This window comes from Rana temporaria, chromosome 1, assembly GCF_905171775.1.
Source record: "Rana temporaria chromosome 1, aRanTem1.1, whole genome shotgun sequence".
Classification (NCBI taxonomy): domain Eukaryota; kingdom Metazoa; phylum Chordata; class Amphibia; order Anura; family Ranidae; genus Rana; species Rana temporaria.
In genome coordinates this window covers 377,596,052-377,612,365 of record NC_053489.1, presented here as the reverse complement: position 1 = coordinate 377,612,365, position 16,314 = coordinate 377,596,052, and the positions used below count along the sequence as shown (strand labels likewise).

Genomic DNA, 16,314 nt, shown 5'->3' with positions numbered 1-16,314 from the left:
TGGTATACAACCTTGTGTAAATGGGGAGTTTGCGGTTGTGCAAATTAACTGTTTGCGGTGCGTTAAACGGGGAGTTTGGTCTGTCACTGTGAACCCTAACCCTATTACAGACAGGGTTAGGGTTACAGATAAGGTTAAGGTGATGGTTACAGATAGGGTTAGGGTTACAGACAGGGTTAGAGACTGCAACCCTAACCCTGTCTGTAACCCTAACCCTGTCTGTAACCCTAACCCTGTCTGTAACCCTATCTGTAACCATCACCCTGTCTGTAACCCTATCCGTAACCCTAACCCTTACACTACCTGATCGATACATCATACCTGATGTTTTAAAGCACGTTATTCCAAACAATTTATGAATGTTAGGTGATTTATGCCCTTAATTTTCCATGGGAGTTTTGCCATGGATCCCCCTCCGGCATGCCACAGTCCAGGCGTTAGTCCCCTTGAAACAACTTTTTCATCACTATTGTGGCCAGAAAGAGTCCCTGTGGGTTTTAAAATCCACCTGCCCATTAAAGTCTATGGCGGTTCACCCGTTCGAACATTTGCGTGCCGAAAATTTTAGGTTCGCGACATCACTACTCTTAATCTGGCTAATCTGCACCTAAAGGGCAACTCCTCTTTTGAGGGAAATAGAAATAGCAAATAAATATTGCATATACAATAGCTACTCAAGCCATACTGAAAAGGGAATGCTATTAAAAAGTAAAAACATGTAATGATGGGTATATGTTTAAAGGAGAAGTACAGCCAAAGCTTGCTTGGCTGTACTTCTAGGGATCACAGGAGTGCAGTTCGTTCTGCACTCCCGTGACCTGTTTTCACCCTCCTAAGCCAGTACTGAAAAAAAAAATCCTGTTACTTTAAAGCAGGATATACAGCATACTGCTTATGCAGTGTCATTTGTCCCTCTCTATGCTGCAAAATACCTGGTTGATCCTGCCTGTTCCTGTGCGTCTCCCCCACCTTGTGTGCTGACCATGGCTGCTGATTCATGATACCGCAGTCAGTTTACCTCCCTATGGGGGTGTCTCTCCTCCCCTCCTGCCCCTATGGCTGCAAAATCACCAATTTCAAATGCTGGAAGCCCCTGTTACAGAAAGATATATTATGCAGGATCGGTTTTAAAAAATTAGGCAGCAAAATGCCTTATTTCAAGCACCGCTGTGCACTTACGTGACCTCCTGCTGCACACCCAGCTGCCATCAATGGGGGAAAAAAAATCACATCTCCTCCCACTGTAGTCCTCAGATCGGGAAAGGAGAGCACCGGGATGTGACACAAGCAAACAGCAGCGCTTAGAAAAACTATTTTGCTGGTCATTTTTAAAAACACAAATACTGCAAAGTATATATCTTTCTGAAAGGAGGGGATTCCTGGATTTGAGATTAGTGACTTTACAACCACTGTAAAGATTACACACACACACACACACACACACACACACACACATATATATATATATTATAAATAAAAAACATACCTGTAGCAAATTTTGCCCGAAGAACAGAATCTTCAAGTGCTTTTATAGTTGCATCAGGAAATTGCAGGAACTCGCTTGTCACTTGGGCAGACAGATCTTGCATCTTTTTGCCTACAAATCACAAAATACAAGATTGTAAAATAATAATCTGTAACTTATGAGTGATACGTTACATCAGTTATAGGCTGGTCAGAAAGAATGACAATAAAAAAAAACGTATTATGGCGAATGCCCTCCCAATTTTAACAACATGCACACACACTTCAAAAATTCCCCTCCCGAGGTCCCGGGATGTGAAGAGAAAAAAATTAGCACTGCTGCGGGTAATGAGAGGCATGGTGGATCTTCTATTCACATCACAAGGCCCCCCCGGAAGAGTGGTGCAGCAAGCTGCAATAAAATTCAGACATGCTGCAATTTACTGCAGCATACAAGACAGGATTTGGGCTGCAACCAACGATTATTTTCACAATCGATTAGTTGGCCAATTATTGTTTCGATTACCGTATTTAAATCGGCATATAACGCGCACCTTTTCCCCCTTAAAATCAGGGGAAAATCGTGGGTGTGCGTTATACGCCGATCCGCGCTGTCTCTGAGCGCCGCCGACATAGACCGAGCCGAGCGTACCCGAGTGTACTGCGCACTCGTCTAGGCTCGGCCACGCTCGCAGTCACGCCCTGTCCCTCCTAGCCTTTATACGAGAGGAGCCGAGCCCAACCGAGTGCGCAGTACACTCGGTCTATGTCGGCGGCGCTCAGAGACAGCCGAGAGAAGACGAGAGGACACCTCCAAGGCCGCCGATGGACGCCGGACAAGACAGCAGACGGACACTGACGACAGGCATTCAAAATGTAAGTATTTTTTTTTCTTAACCTTCCCTTCTAGGCTTGGGGTGTGCGTTCTATGCCGGTGCGTGGTATACCCCGATAAATACAGTAGTCAGATGATAGACTTAAAAAAAGAAAAATTTGCATTTTAAATTATTTTGGGTCAATTTGTTGTTGGGCAGATTACAAAAACACAAATTGCCGCAAAAACACATTACATGCTTTTCTGCAGCTTCTCCATTGAAGTATATTGAACCAAAAAATAAAACGGCACCACTTTGCATTAAAAAGTCCTCGCCCTTTCCAATTACGCAGCAGCTGAAAAAAATCATGGATGTGAACGTGTCCCATAGGAAAACATGTAAATAAATATACTTCTTCAAAAAACAGAGGTGTGACCCCAGGCCTGAGATGTTTAGTAACATAATGGGGTTAAAAAATAAAAGTACAAAAAGAGCAAATAATCGCTACTGTAAGGGGTTCATTTTTTTTTCTGTGGGACAGTGAAAGTAATATTTACAGTAGCGATTTGCTTTTTTGTACTATAAAGGGCTAATTTTAGTTTTTTTTAACCCCATTATGTTACTGGCCGATTAATCGCTTATGAAAATTGTAATCGATTAATTTCATAATCGATTAGTTGTTTCGGCCCTAGACAGGATCGCATGTCACTATTCAGCAGAACAACGCACAATGCTGCTGTACATGAATGAAATGTCACTTTTGTGCACATTAAAACAAAAAAAAGGAAACTGTGTGATGTTTCTTTTTTAATGCTGCCCCCCCCCCCATTTTCCTACCTATGCTGCATAGCATACCTTTACTTCCCAGTGCCTTTTTTGATGCATTCATTGTCAGTGCATCTCAATGGGCTGGTGCGTTTTTTTTTTTTTTTTAACTGACCAAACATGCAGCATTTTTAACACCACTTCAAAAAAGGTGCAGATAATGGTCAACAATAAATTCATGATATTAAAAAGTCAATCATAATATATAATTTTTTTTTCTTTACTGTAAGTTTCGGTCAAGTGCATTTGTGGTTTTGGCACCATATTATTCATTTTAGTACACCACTAGATGGGTAGCATAAGCTGACAACACACATAATTTCAGCCAGTTCCTAATGAACCAGAGAAAAGTCAATCACTTGGTTGCCCTATCAGCACCACTCCACCAAACATCCTTTAAACACTTCTCCATACGAACATATACAGCCCAAAAATGCCAAAACCTGCCTAGCCAGGCGAGTACAGAAAAAAACGGAAGCAACGAGGAAGCTTCCAGTAAGGCCCCTTTTACACTGGGGCCGGAGGTGAAGTGGCAGTAAAGCTTCACTATTTTTAGCGGCACTTTACTGCCAATTTCACGGCGCTATGTGGCCGATAGCGAGGGGGTAAAACCGCCCGCTAGCGGCCAAGAAAAGGGTTAAAACTGCCCACAATGTGCCTCTGCAGAGGCGCATTGCCAGCGGTATAGCCACGCTGTCCCATTGATTTCAATGGGCGGGAGCGGTATAGGAGCTGTATACACACATACACCACTCCAAAGATGCGGCTAGCAGAACTTTTCCCATCCTGCTAGCATACCACTCCAGTGTGAAAGCCCTCGTTCATGCCTTTGCGATTTAATTACAGGTATTTATAAAGCACTGTCATTTTACACATATATTTTGTACATTCACATTAGTCCCTGCACTCAAGGTACCCAAATCACACACATAATCATATATATTTTATACACACACACACACACACACACACACAGTATATATACACACACCAGTTTAGACAGGAGCCAGTGAACCCACCAGCTTGCCTAGATTTTTTTTTGCAGAAAATGCCGATTGCTGGCTGAACAGCACCTGCATCTAACTGCAGCTCTCTTCATTTATCCCAACACCACTGAGCTCAGCCACTGCTGGTATACACTGCACATGAATCCCTTTTGAACCAGCAAGCCTGTTTCACTCCTGCAATGGTGACGAGCACTCAACATCTGTCAGGTTCTTGAAATAAGCCAGACACAGGAATAGAAACAGTATTTTAGCCAGACCTAATGGGTGACATTAAAGGAATGCAGGTAGGGCAATACCACATTAAACAGTATTTTTAAAGTACTGGGGCCCCTTGTTTTCTCAGACCAGTTTATGTAAAAAATGAACTTTATCTGAAAATGTTTGCCCTCCCACCTTTGTAAATGCATACCTACTGGGATCCAATTCCCACAGCATCTTCAAGAGAGTTAACGCCCGCCATGGTACTTGCCTACAGCCACATCTCCCTGAAAGCGCCAGATCTCGTCTGATCTCGGAGGCTAAGCAGGGTCAGGCCTGGTTAGTACCTGGATGGGAGACTGCCTGGGAATACCAGGTGCTATAGGCTTTTTTTTTGGGAGTCCTTGAATATCTTTGTCTAGTCTTCTCCCAAGCCATCTTCAAGAGAGTTAAGGCCAGCCATGGTACTTGCCTACAGCCATATCTCCCTGAAAGCGCCAGATCTCGTCTGATCTCGGAGGCTAAGCAGGGTCAGGCCTGGTTAGTACCTGGATGGGAGATCGCCTGGGAATACCAGGTGCCATAGGCTTTTTTTTTTTTAGGGAGTCCTTGAATATATTTTTCTAGTCTTCTCCCAAGCTATCATCAAGAGGATTAAGGCCAGCCATGGTACTTGCCTACAGCCTCTTCACCTTTAAAGCGCACAATCTCGTCTAATCGCGGAGGCTAAGCAGGGTCAGGCCTGGTTAGTACCTGGATGGGAGACTGCCTGGGAATACCAGGTGCTGTAGGCTTTTTAATCCACATAGAAATGGAGGCTCTGGACGCCGGAAGACCTCTTTTCTGACCAGAAAAACGAATAGATGGGTAGAGCGTCTAAATACACGAACCCTCTCTAAATAAGCTAATAGACACCGTCTAACATCCAGACAATGAAAGGAAGCTTCCTTTTCATTCTGGGGATTTGAACAAAAAGAAGGGAGAACCATCTCCTGTGACCTGTGAAACTTGGTCACTACCTTAGGGAGGTACAGGGGTCCTGACTTAGAACAACCCTGTCCTCAAATAAATGAAAAAACGGCTCTTTAATGGAGAGCGCCTGCAGCACAGCGGTGCAGTGAATAGCACTTTTGCCTAGCAGCAAAAGGTTCGCTGGTTCGAATCCCAACCACGACACCATCTGCCTGGAGTTTGCATGTTCTCCCTGTGTCTGGGTGGGTTTCCTCCGGGTACTCCGGTTTCCTCCCACACTCCAAAGACATGCTGGTAGGTAAATTGGATCTCGTCCAAATTGTCCCAGTATATATATGTATATCTGTGTGTATGACCGTGTCCCTAGCGTGTCATGATCCTACGGGGTAAAAATGACCGCACCAGCCAAGCAGATACTGGCTGGAAAAAGCGCCCAGAGGCGATTCAGTTTGCATGCGTTGCGCTATACAAGTCATTCATTCATTCATTCATTCATATCACCTATCCTCTTGGCTGTCGTGACTGCCAAGAGGAAGGCAAACTTAAAGGTGAGTAACCTGATGGGGATACTGTCAATTGGCTCAAACGGAGCCTGGGTTAACCGAGTCAAAACCAACGAAAGATCCCAGGGCGGAACCCTAGAAATTCAAACTGGGGACAACCTATCTCTGGCTATAAGGAACCTTCTAACCAGGGGATCCAGGGATAGGCGTCTATCCAAAAAATACGACAAGGCTGCCACTTGAACTTTAAGAGTCCTTGTGGCTAGCCCCTGGTCTACTCCGTTCTGGAGAAAATCTAGGATGACCAAGGTCTCCTGCTGGGATACCTGTCTCGTCGAACACCAGCGAGAAAAAGATACCCCAGGTCTTGGCATAAATACGCCTAGTGACTACCTTTCTACTGGCCAAAAGCGTCTCAATTACCTTCTCGGAGCAGCCCTTCTCCCTCAGGCTCCGCCTCTCAAGCACCAGGTCGTCAGCTTGAAGAAGCCGGGGTCTGGGTGATAGACTGGACCCTGCCGAAGAAGGTCCGCCCGAATAGGGAGAAGGAGGGGAGGAGCCACCGACCCTCGCTCTAGAGCGGGAAACCAGGTCCTCTTGGGCCACCAGGGTGCGACCAGAATAAAATTTCCTACTGCTAGGCTTAACCTCTGTAGGACTCTCGGAATCAGGTTCAAAGGAGGGAATGCATAGGCCAGATGAAAACTCCATACCTGGGCCAATGCGTCTACCCCCTCTGACCCGTGTACCCGGGGGAGGGAGAAGAACCTCTTCACCTTCCTGTTCGGCCCTGCGGGCGAAGAGATCCACCTCTGGGCTGCCAAAGTGCTGACAGATCAGACTGAAAACTTCTGCATTCAGTTCCCATTCCCCCTGGAGAATGAGATGGCGACTCAAGTAGTCTGCCTCCAAATTGAGGGTCCCTTTCAGGTGTACTGCCGAAAGAGGAAATCCTCCGCTCTGCCCAGCCCAGGATCTCTAGCGACAACTCCAGGAGGGTGCAGGATCTGGTGCCTCCCTGATGATTGAGGAAGGCTACCGTGGTCGCATTGTCGAAAAGAATCTGAACCTCCCGGTCCAAAATTCTTTCCTCGAATGCTTTCAGAGCTTCTCCGACCGCTAATAGCTTGCGGTAGTTTCAAGAGGGCCCCCTCGGTCGTTGACTCCAGGAACCCTGGGCACAGAGCTCGTCCAAGTAAGCTCCCCACTCCCATGTGCTGGCGTCTGTGGCGATCCTGACCGGATCGGTCTGACTCCACGAAAGACCTAACTGCAGATTCTGTGGGAGAAGCCACCAGCTTAACTAGTGCAAGCTTCACTGGGTCTGGGACACTGACCCTGACATCTAGGGATTCTCTTTTTCCGTCCCAGGAGGAAAGGAGGAAGAGTTGGAGGGGTCTGGAATGGAGCTGCGCCCACGGGACCGCCGGGATACAAGAAGTCATTAGACCCAGTACCCTCATGATGTCCCTGAAGGAGGACTCTGCTTCCTCCATCGTTGACCTGACCACTGTCATGAGACCCCGGATCTTGTCTTCGGGCAAAAAGAGCTTCCTCTCCAGGGAGTCTATCAGACACCCTAGATAAAGTTTCCTCTGCTCCGGAAAGAGCGAGGATTTCTCTTTGTTGATAATCCAACCCAAGGACTCCAGGGTAGTCATGACTATCGCTATCCCTTGCAAAAGCAGGAAAGCAATTGCCTCCGCCAGGACCTTTGTAAAGACCCTTGGACTGGAGGCCAGTCCGAAAGGGAGGGCAGCAAATTGCCAATGCTGCACTCCCTGGGCGGAGGCGATCGCAAACCTGAGGAACCTCCGATGACCCGGAAAAATTGGGACATGGAGATAAGCGTCTCTTAAAACGATAGAATACCTCCCTCAGTAGAAGCCTCCTGAGGCTGTAAACACTCTCCATTCGAAACCTCTTGTGGAGGAGAGAGGTATTCAGGGGTTTCAGATTGATAATCAACCGAACTTTCCCTGACGGCTTTGGGACTACAAAGATATGGGAGTAAACGCCCAAACCTCTCTGGTCCACAGGGACTGGAACTATGACCCCCTGCTGTGCGAGCTCTGCGATGTTTCGCAGAAGGCCTGCTGACTTGAGGGGGTCTCTGGGTAAGTGAGTTAGAATAAATTTTGGAGGGGGAAGCTGACAGAACTCTAGCTTGTAACCCTCCCTTACAATCTGGAGAATATGGGGGCTCTGAGTAATACTCTCCCACCTGGGAAGGAATTGGGAGAGTCTTCCCCCGACCTTCCCGTCATTTGGGATCCTTGTCGTTGGGTTTTGCGTTGGAAAAAAGGATACCTCCTTTTTGTTTTTCCTTCCCAACTCCAACGTCTATTGTTAGGAGACCTCTTTTCCGAAGGACGGTTTTTACCTCCAAATCCACCCTGGGGGCCTCTAAAAACTCTTTTCCTGTTCTGTCTAGGCTTAGTAGGAAAACGCACCCCCTTCCCTGAGGACCTAGTCAGAGCCTGATCCAGGCCTGCACCGAAAAGAAGGGAGCCCTCGAAGGGAAGACCACAAAGGTGGTTCTTAGACGCAAGGTCCCCATTCCACATCTTGACCCACACTGCTCTCCTAGCAGAGTTGATGAGGGCTCCCGTCTTTGCGGTAGAACGCACAGTCTCTACCGCAGCGTCAGATAAATAAGCCACTGCGCCCTTTATGAGCTGTAGGGAATCCAGAATCTCCCTGGATTCTGAAACCTGGGACACATGCTCCATCAACTTGGAGATCCAAGAATTTGCGTTCCTAGCAATGCAGGCCGAAGCTAAAGTGGGGCTCAAGGCAGCCGCATTAGCTTCCCAAGCCCTACGCAAGGAGGTCTCTGCCCGCCGATCCATAGAATCTTTCAAGTTGCCCGCGTCCTCAAAGGAGAGGTCAGACTGTTTGGAGACCTGCGCGAGGGGGCGTCCAATCTAGGTATCTTAAAGAACTTAGATTCCTCCTCTTCTTCAACCACTTCCCTACCGGCCCATAGTAAAATGACGTCCACAAAGAACCTCTGCCGTTCAGAGTGGACGTCATATGACGTCCTGGGCTTTCCGGGTGGATATCTGAATGATGCCTGCAGCTAGAGGCATCATTCAGATATCCTTCTCTTGTGCCGGCGATTCTGCACAACGTAAGAACGATCATAGCGGCGGTTCCGCCGCTAGATCGTTCTTGCAGGCGGCGGGAGGGGACATCCCCCCCCTCCCGCCGCCATCCGGTGCTTCTCCGGGCTCTCCCGTGCCATCGGGGGCCCGGAGAACGAATCGTCCGGCGCTCGCAGGAAGCATAGAGATGACTGGTGACCAGATGGTCACCAGTCATCTCTATGACCGTCGGAGGACCCGGGCGCGATGTGATGACGTCACGTCCGGGTCCCCGTGAGTAAACAAAGCCGCGATTGCGGCTGCTAAGCAACCACAAGCATGAGATCGGTGAATTTTTTTTCACCGATTTCATGCTTTCCAGCCTGGAGGAGAGATGTGGGGTCTTATTGACCCCGCATCTCTCCATAAAGAGTACCTGTCACACACATTCCTATTACAAGGGATGTTTACATTCCTTGTAATAGGAATAAAAGTGATCAAAAAAAAAAAAAAAAATTTAAAAAGTGTAAAAAAAAGAAATAAATATAAAAAAATAAATTTCTTTTTATTTATTTTTATAACGCCCCTGTCCCCGGTAGCTTGCGCGCAGAAGCGAACGCACACGCAAGTCCCGCCGACATATGTAAACGCCGTTTAAACCACATATGTGAGGTATCGCCGCGTGCGTTAGAGTGCCAGCAACAATTCTAGCACTAGATCTCCTCTGTAAATCTAAACTGGTAACCTGTAAAAAATTTCAAATCGTTGCCTATGGAGATTTTTAAGTACCGAAGTTTGGCGCCATTCCATGAGTGTGCGCAATTTTAAAGCGTGACATGTTAGGTATCTATTTACTCTGTGTAACATCATATTTCATATTTTACAAAAAAATAGGGCTAACTTTACTGTTTTTTAATTTTTTTAATTCAAGAAACAATTTTTTACCAAAAAAAAGGCGTTTGAAAAATTATTGCGCAAATACCGTGCAAGATAAAAGGTTTCAATGACCGTCGTTTTATTCCCTAGGGTGTCTGCTAAAAAAACATATATAATGTTTGGGGGTTCTGCGTAATTTTCTAGCAAAAAAATTATGATTTGTACATGTAGGAGAGAAGTGCCAGAATAGGCCCGGTATGGATGGGTGTATAACTGCCCTGTATGGAAGTGGTTAAAGGGACAACGACGTTTCAAAGTCTTGTACCTCAAAAGTTTCTTCTCTGGTTCGGCCCACTCCCTAAGGATGATATCCTTGAGGGACTGGTGTACCAGAATAGCCTTAGACTTAACTAGTCCTCGGTACAATCTATCCTGTGTGGAAATCTGTTCCGCAGGCTGTGGAATCTCCTTGGAGGCATACACTGCCTCAAGAAGGCTTTCCATCTCGTCAGCAGAAAATATATATCTGCCTGTCCTTGCATCCTCATTCTCTTCTTCCGCCTGATCTGCAAAACCCTCCCCCTGAGGAGGGATTTTCTGAGTCCTCAGAGTCAGATACCAAAGACCCGAGAGACTCCTGGCGGACCCTAAATAAACGAGAAGAGGAACTTTCCTGAGAAGAGGGCCCTGCGGTGGGGGGCTCAGGCTCTTCGCTTTTAAGAGACACTTGAAACTCTTTAAGTGTAGAGAGCATTTCAGACTGGACCTCAAGAAACCCTTTCATAATCTCAGAGATCTCCTTCCCTGTTAACTTTAGAATGCATTTAGTACAAAAAAGTTTAGAATAATCTGAGGGTAGTTTGTTATTGCAATAGCCACATTTCTTAGAACGGCTAGTGTCCTTGGAAGAACGACTAACACCCCCCTGGGCAACGATGTCCTCCCCTAAGAAGGAAAGGATACACAGGAATGCATGTAAATAACAGGGGAACAAACACTGGGTCCCAGCCCACCATACCCCCTGTACACAGGAACACTCACCCCCGTGGCCTCCTCCGCAGCCAGGGCCATGGACCGGTCCTCTCGCTCCATCTTGCGGGAGGATAAGGGCGCCTCTCTCTCTCGGCTGCTGCTTGTGTGTCCCCGGTGAAGAGAGCGCCGACACTGGCGTGCTGAAGCCGATGGCGCCATCATTAGCAGAGCCGACCCGGAAGTGACACACGCGCGTGACGTCATCGACCTGCGTCGGCCGGCTCCTGTGTAAAGACGCCGTAATCTTGGCGCCAAATTCGAAGGAGCATCAAATCCACTTCCAGAGTCGACCCGGCCGCAGTCTCAGACCGCACAGGGGGCCCCCACCACCGGAGAGACCCACAAACCTCCAAGATAGGGGGAAGGCTAGGAGAGAGAGAGAGAGAGAGAGAGAGAGGGGACTAGCCCCTGAAGCTCCAAGATAGCCACTATCCCAGGAGACTCCAGTACTCAGGGGGGTTCTTCCAGCTCACTCAGTGAGGCCCCCCTGAGTAAGAAGGGACCCCCTAGGGAGGGATAAATCCGACTAAACCCAGAGGCTACCCAGTGCCTGCGGTCCAGCTCCCAGGGGGGACCACCAGCCCCAGGCCTTAGGTCAGGAAAATAAAAAATATTTTGCTGTGGGGAAACACAATCAAGAACTGAGGAGCACAGGAAGGGCGGGTTTTTTTTTTTTTTTTTTAAACAAACAAGGTTGGTCTTTATTGAGTCAACGAAGGTACAAGGCACATCACAATCATCAAAGCAAGAAGGCAGGGTACATCGTCCATACAGAACATGAGATAGGGGGCAAGCCCTGTAATAATAGTTTGCAGGGTATATAAAACCAGGTAGGCATCAACATCAAAACAGAAGTAATGCAAATGAGTGAGCCATGCTTGGGGGAGGGAGGGGGGAAGAGGAGGCGGGAGGGGAAGGGAAACAAGGGGAAGGGGAGGACGGGAGGGAGGAAGCCCACGGCCACCATCACACAATGGAGCAGTGACACCTGATTACAATCTACAAGGGGTTAATCCAAGGGCCCCAAACCCGCTCGTATTTTAACGGGCAACCTCTATTAATGTATGTAATTTTGTAGAGAGGCAAGGCAGTATTAATCAAGTCCATCCACGCTCCCACAGTGGGGGGCGCCCTAGAGTTCCATTTAAACAGAATTACCTTTTTTGCATAAAAGAGCAACATGGATAACAGGGTCTTAGTAAATCGGGGGCCTCTGGTCATCATCCTGTATCCCCAAGAGGCCCAAGGCCGGCTCCACTGGAACATCCAACTGCATACGAACATTAATAAAGTCAAAGACGGCGGACCAGAAGTCCGAGAGCTTGGGGCAGGCCCAGAACTATGGATGTAGTTGGCTTCAGGAGATTGGCATCGCGGGCAATTAGGAGATCGTTGGGGAAATATTCCATGCAGCCTCTGAGGCGTATAGTATACCCTATGGAGGAACTTCGTCTGTATCAGCCTGTCTCTGGATGATATCACTAATCTATAGCTATCTTCAAAGCAGTCATCCCAGGATTCCCTATCCAGGGACGGGATATCCCCCTCCCACTTTCTCCACAATGACTCCACCTTCGGGGAGTCCTTACGCAAGAGAGCTACAGCTCCGAAAGGGGCTTAGCCAGGGTACCACCACATCCAAACCCAAGACAATAGGAGCCCCAAATTGGGCCCTGAAAGCATGCCTCAGTTGGAAGTAGCGGAAGAGCATCCAGCCCGGCAGGCCATACCTGCTCGCCATCTCCCTAAAGGGGAGCAGAGCTCCCCCGGAGACAATGTCCTTCAGCAGCTTAACTCTATACCTAGCCCAAAGGTGTGGATCGGGGATAGTTCTAAACTGCCCCAGGGAAGGGTTACCCCACAACGGAGTGTAGGGAGACCAACGGTCCGGAGACATGAACCGGCGCCTGGCCGTCCCACACCGTAGTGTAGTTTTGGAGGGGGCTGGCAACGAGGGGTACGCTGATGCCCCTCTGTACGCCAGATTACTGAGTTCAGTGAGGGATCCCACTATAGCCGCCTCAAGGCAAACAGCTGCATTGGCCCTAGACTGCTGGAACCACCAGCGCACAGTAACCAGAATAGCCGCCCAATAGTACACAAGGAAATTAGGAAGAGCCAATCCCCCAGAGCCCAGAGGCAACTGTAGAGTCGATTTAGCCAATCGAGGGGTCGACCCTTTCCACAGAAAAGAGCCAATGCAGCTAACCAATTCCCTAAAAAATGAGGGGGGAGATCCAAACTGGGCAATTTCTAAATATGTACGTGAATTTTGGCAAATATATCATTTTTTTTTTTTTTTTTGAAAATTATTTTTATTGATTTTTCAAACACAGAAAGACAAACACACACACACACAAGGAAGGCAACATGCCCACCTTGACATAGGCCACGCAGGGCCAACACACCAACAGCATGTATAACTTATTACTGTATACCCCCCCCCCCACCCCATCCCTGACCAACCACCCCCCCCCCCCCATAGCAATCAATCAGTGAAACACCATATGAAATCCGGAAAAAAAAGAAAAAACACAGCGTTCACAGATAACACCAGCCCAAGAAGTGCAGGATCAGGTCATGTCTAGAGATTCCGGTCAGGAGAATAAAGAAAGAAATACAATAAAATAAACAAAAATCTTCCATTAATGGCAGAGGAGCGTAAGTCGCTTATACAGCATATCTATTTAGCGTAAACTCCAGTAGGTGGCTGAGACCTTCAGCAAGTTAAACCGTAGTTCTAACCCACAGTCTAACCATGCCTGCCAAACCCTCTTAAATTTCTTATCACATCCCCTCGATCTGTATGTGGCCTTGTACATGTGTATCACAGAGTTAACCAGCCCTTTCCAGAATGCTAATGTAGGGGCATTGGAGTTCTTCCATTTCAGGAGAATGGCTTTCCTGCCATAGAACAACCCGATATTCAGAAGGGTACGATGTGCCAGGGAGGGTACCACCTCCTCAACTAACCCAATAAGACGTCAGAGGAACCGGAACACTCAGCACTCCCGACAGACATTCAACCACCCCTGCCCAAAAGTTCTGGATATGAGGACACGTCCAAAATATGTGCTCTGCACCCGCCGGGGAAAAATTACACCGCCAGCACTGACCAGTACTAGCAGGGTAAATGCGCGACAACCTGGCCGGTGTATAATAAATGGTGTAAAAATTTAAATTGGATCAGACGATCCCTAGCAGATACCAGATGCTTGAAGGGTTGGTCCCACATATCCTCCCAATCCTCCCCTTGAATGTCAGGAATCTCACTCTCCCATCTGGACAGAGTTTTAGGCAAATCTTCATTAGTTAATACATTTTCTAGCGCCGAGGGGAGAGACTCCACCCGCCGACTCCCGAATTGCGCCTGAAAGGCATGACGCAGCTGCAGATATCTAAAGAAAAAGGAGTTAGGCAGGTTGTGCCTGGCCTTTAGTTGGTCAAACGAAATAAGGTCTCCCTCCCTAGTAATATGTTCCAGCAGTTTGACCCCCCCACAGGCCCAAATCATTGGGTCCGGAAGAGAGCAAAAGTCTGGCAGCTTCGGGTTTAACCATAGAAAAGCCGAGGGCGAGACTCCCAAATATGATGGTGAGACCATGGTAGTTGCTACCTCCCATGCCCTGATGGTAGCCCTCATGGTGGCCGTCAACGGTAGGGTAGATTTTGGGCCTCTGTACAGGGCCAGCCGTAGACTTTCATAGGACCCCAACAGTGCCGCCTCCAGAATCCGTGTCCCCCTCGTCTGCCAACAACCAGCGTCTGGCGAATACCATCTGGCCAGCCAGATAATACTTCTGCCAATCCGGGAGCGCCAGCCCCCCCCTGACCCCAAGGTTCTTGGAGAACCCTAGCACCTATTCGGGGAGACTGAGGCGACCAGATAAAAGCCCCTATTATACCATTCAATGATGCAAAGAACGATTTGGGAATCCACACCGGGGAGTGGCGCAAAAAGTATAGGAGAACGGGTAAAAATTTCATTTTAAGCAGGTTAACTCTTCCGAGTAGCGAGAGGGGCAATTTCTTCCAGGCCAGAACCCTTTGTTTCAAAGTAACCACTAGCGGGAGAAGATTCAAAGTCATGTAATCAGTAATTTCAGTGGTAATTTTCATCCCCAAATAAGTAATAGAGGAGACCCACAGCAGCGGCAGCAAATTGTCCCGCTGTAGTGGGGCCTCAGGACCTAGAGGCAATATAGAAGACTTGCTCCAATTCACACGTAGGCCCGAAAAGGAGGCAAACATGTCCAGGATCTGCAAGGCTGCCTTCAGCGACACCCCCGGATCCCTAAGGAATAGAAGCAGGTCGTCTGCATAGAGCGCCACACTTTCTACTATTGTTCCAATCCTGACCCCCCCCCCCCTCCCCAGATTTCCTGAGTGCCTTGGCTATGGGCTCCATCATTAATGCAAAAAGGAAAGGAGAGAGTGGGCAGCCCTGCCTCGTACCCCTACCAATTTGAAAGAATGGAGATACCTTAAAACCCAGCCGAATAGCTGTTCGGGGGGTTAGCATATAGCAACTTAATCCATTTACGGTAACCGGGACCAAACCCCATTTCCTCTAAGACTTTGTGCATGTACTGCCAATCTACGGAATCGAAAGCTTTTTCTATGTCGATGGAAACAATCACCTTAGCCGGGCAATCAGCATTATCCAATTGGAGATACGTGAACAGCCTTCTCAAGTTTGTGTCAGTCGACATACCCGGCATGAAACCTGTTTGGTCAACATCCACTAGGGTCGAAATGACCCCAGCCAATCTCGACGCCAAGACCTTAGTAAGGATCTTGAGGTCCATGTTGAGCAAAGCAATAGGCCTATAGGATGAGCACTCCATCGGGTCTTTGCCTGGTTTCAATAGGAGCACCATATACGCCTCCATCATGGACTCCGGTAAGGCCCCCGACTCCCAACAGTGTCTAAAGAGCAGGTTCAGTCTAGGTGCCAACAGGGATTTATAGGTCCTGTAGAAGTCCGCCGGGAAACCATCCGGCCCCGGCGCCTTCTGTGGAGGAAACGCCTGCATTGCTGCCTCTATCTCAAGAACCGAAATGGGCTTATCCAGGGACTCAGCATCCTCGTCCGACAGACGGGGCATAGCAACTCCCCTCAACAACTCGTCCAACCCAGCAGAGTCATATGCCGAGATGGGCGAGTAAAGAGCCGAGTAAGAACTCACAAATTCATCTAGTACTTCCGCGGGATCAGTAACCAGGGCCCCTCCCCTCCCCCTCACCTCCCCCTCACCACAGGCACACTGACCGTCGTTTTCGGATCCGCGGCAAGATTAGCCAGGAGCTTACCGTTTTTGTCCCCTTCTGCAAAGATGGTCTCCGCCTTCCTTTTTACCTCAGTGTGTGCTAGATCTGAGAAATGTAAGGCTACTGCACGCCTAGCCTCCAGTAGGGACACATAATTGGCCTCCGAGGGAGAGTCTGCATATGTTTTAGCACTCTCCCGTTCTTTAGCCGTCAGGATTTCAGATTCCTGATTGTGGTCCCTCCTGGCTGCCTTAAGGTGTTCTAG

At 48.2% G+C, this 16,314-nt stretch overlaps 2 pseudogenes; both read left to right on the top strand.

The window, feature by feature from the left end:
• Positions 1-4,578: 4,578 nt before the first annotated feature.
• Positions 4,579-4,697, top strand: LOC120925482 (annotated as a pseudogene).
• Positions 4,698-4,779: 82 nt separating this feature from the next.
• LOC120925272 lies at positions 4,780-4,898 on the top strand (annotated as a pseudogene).
• Positions 4,899-16,314: the final 11,416 nt, after the last annotated feature.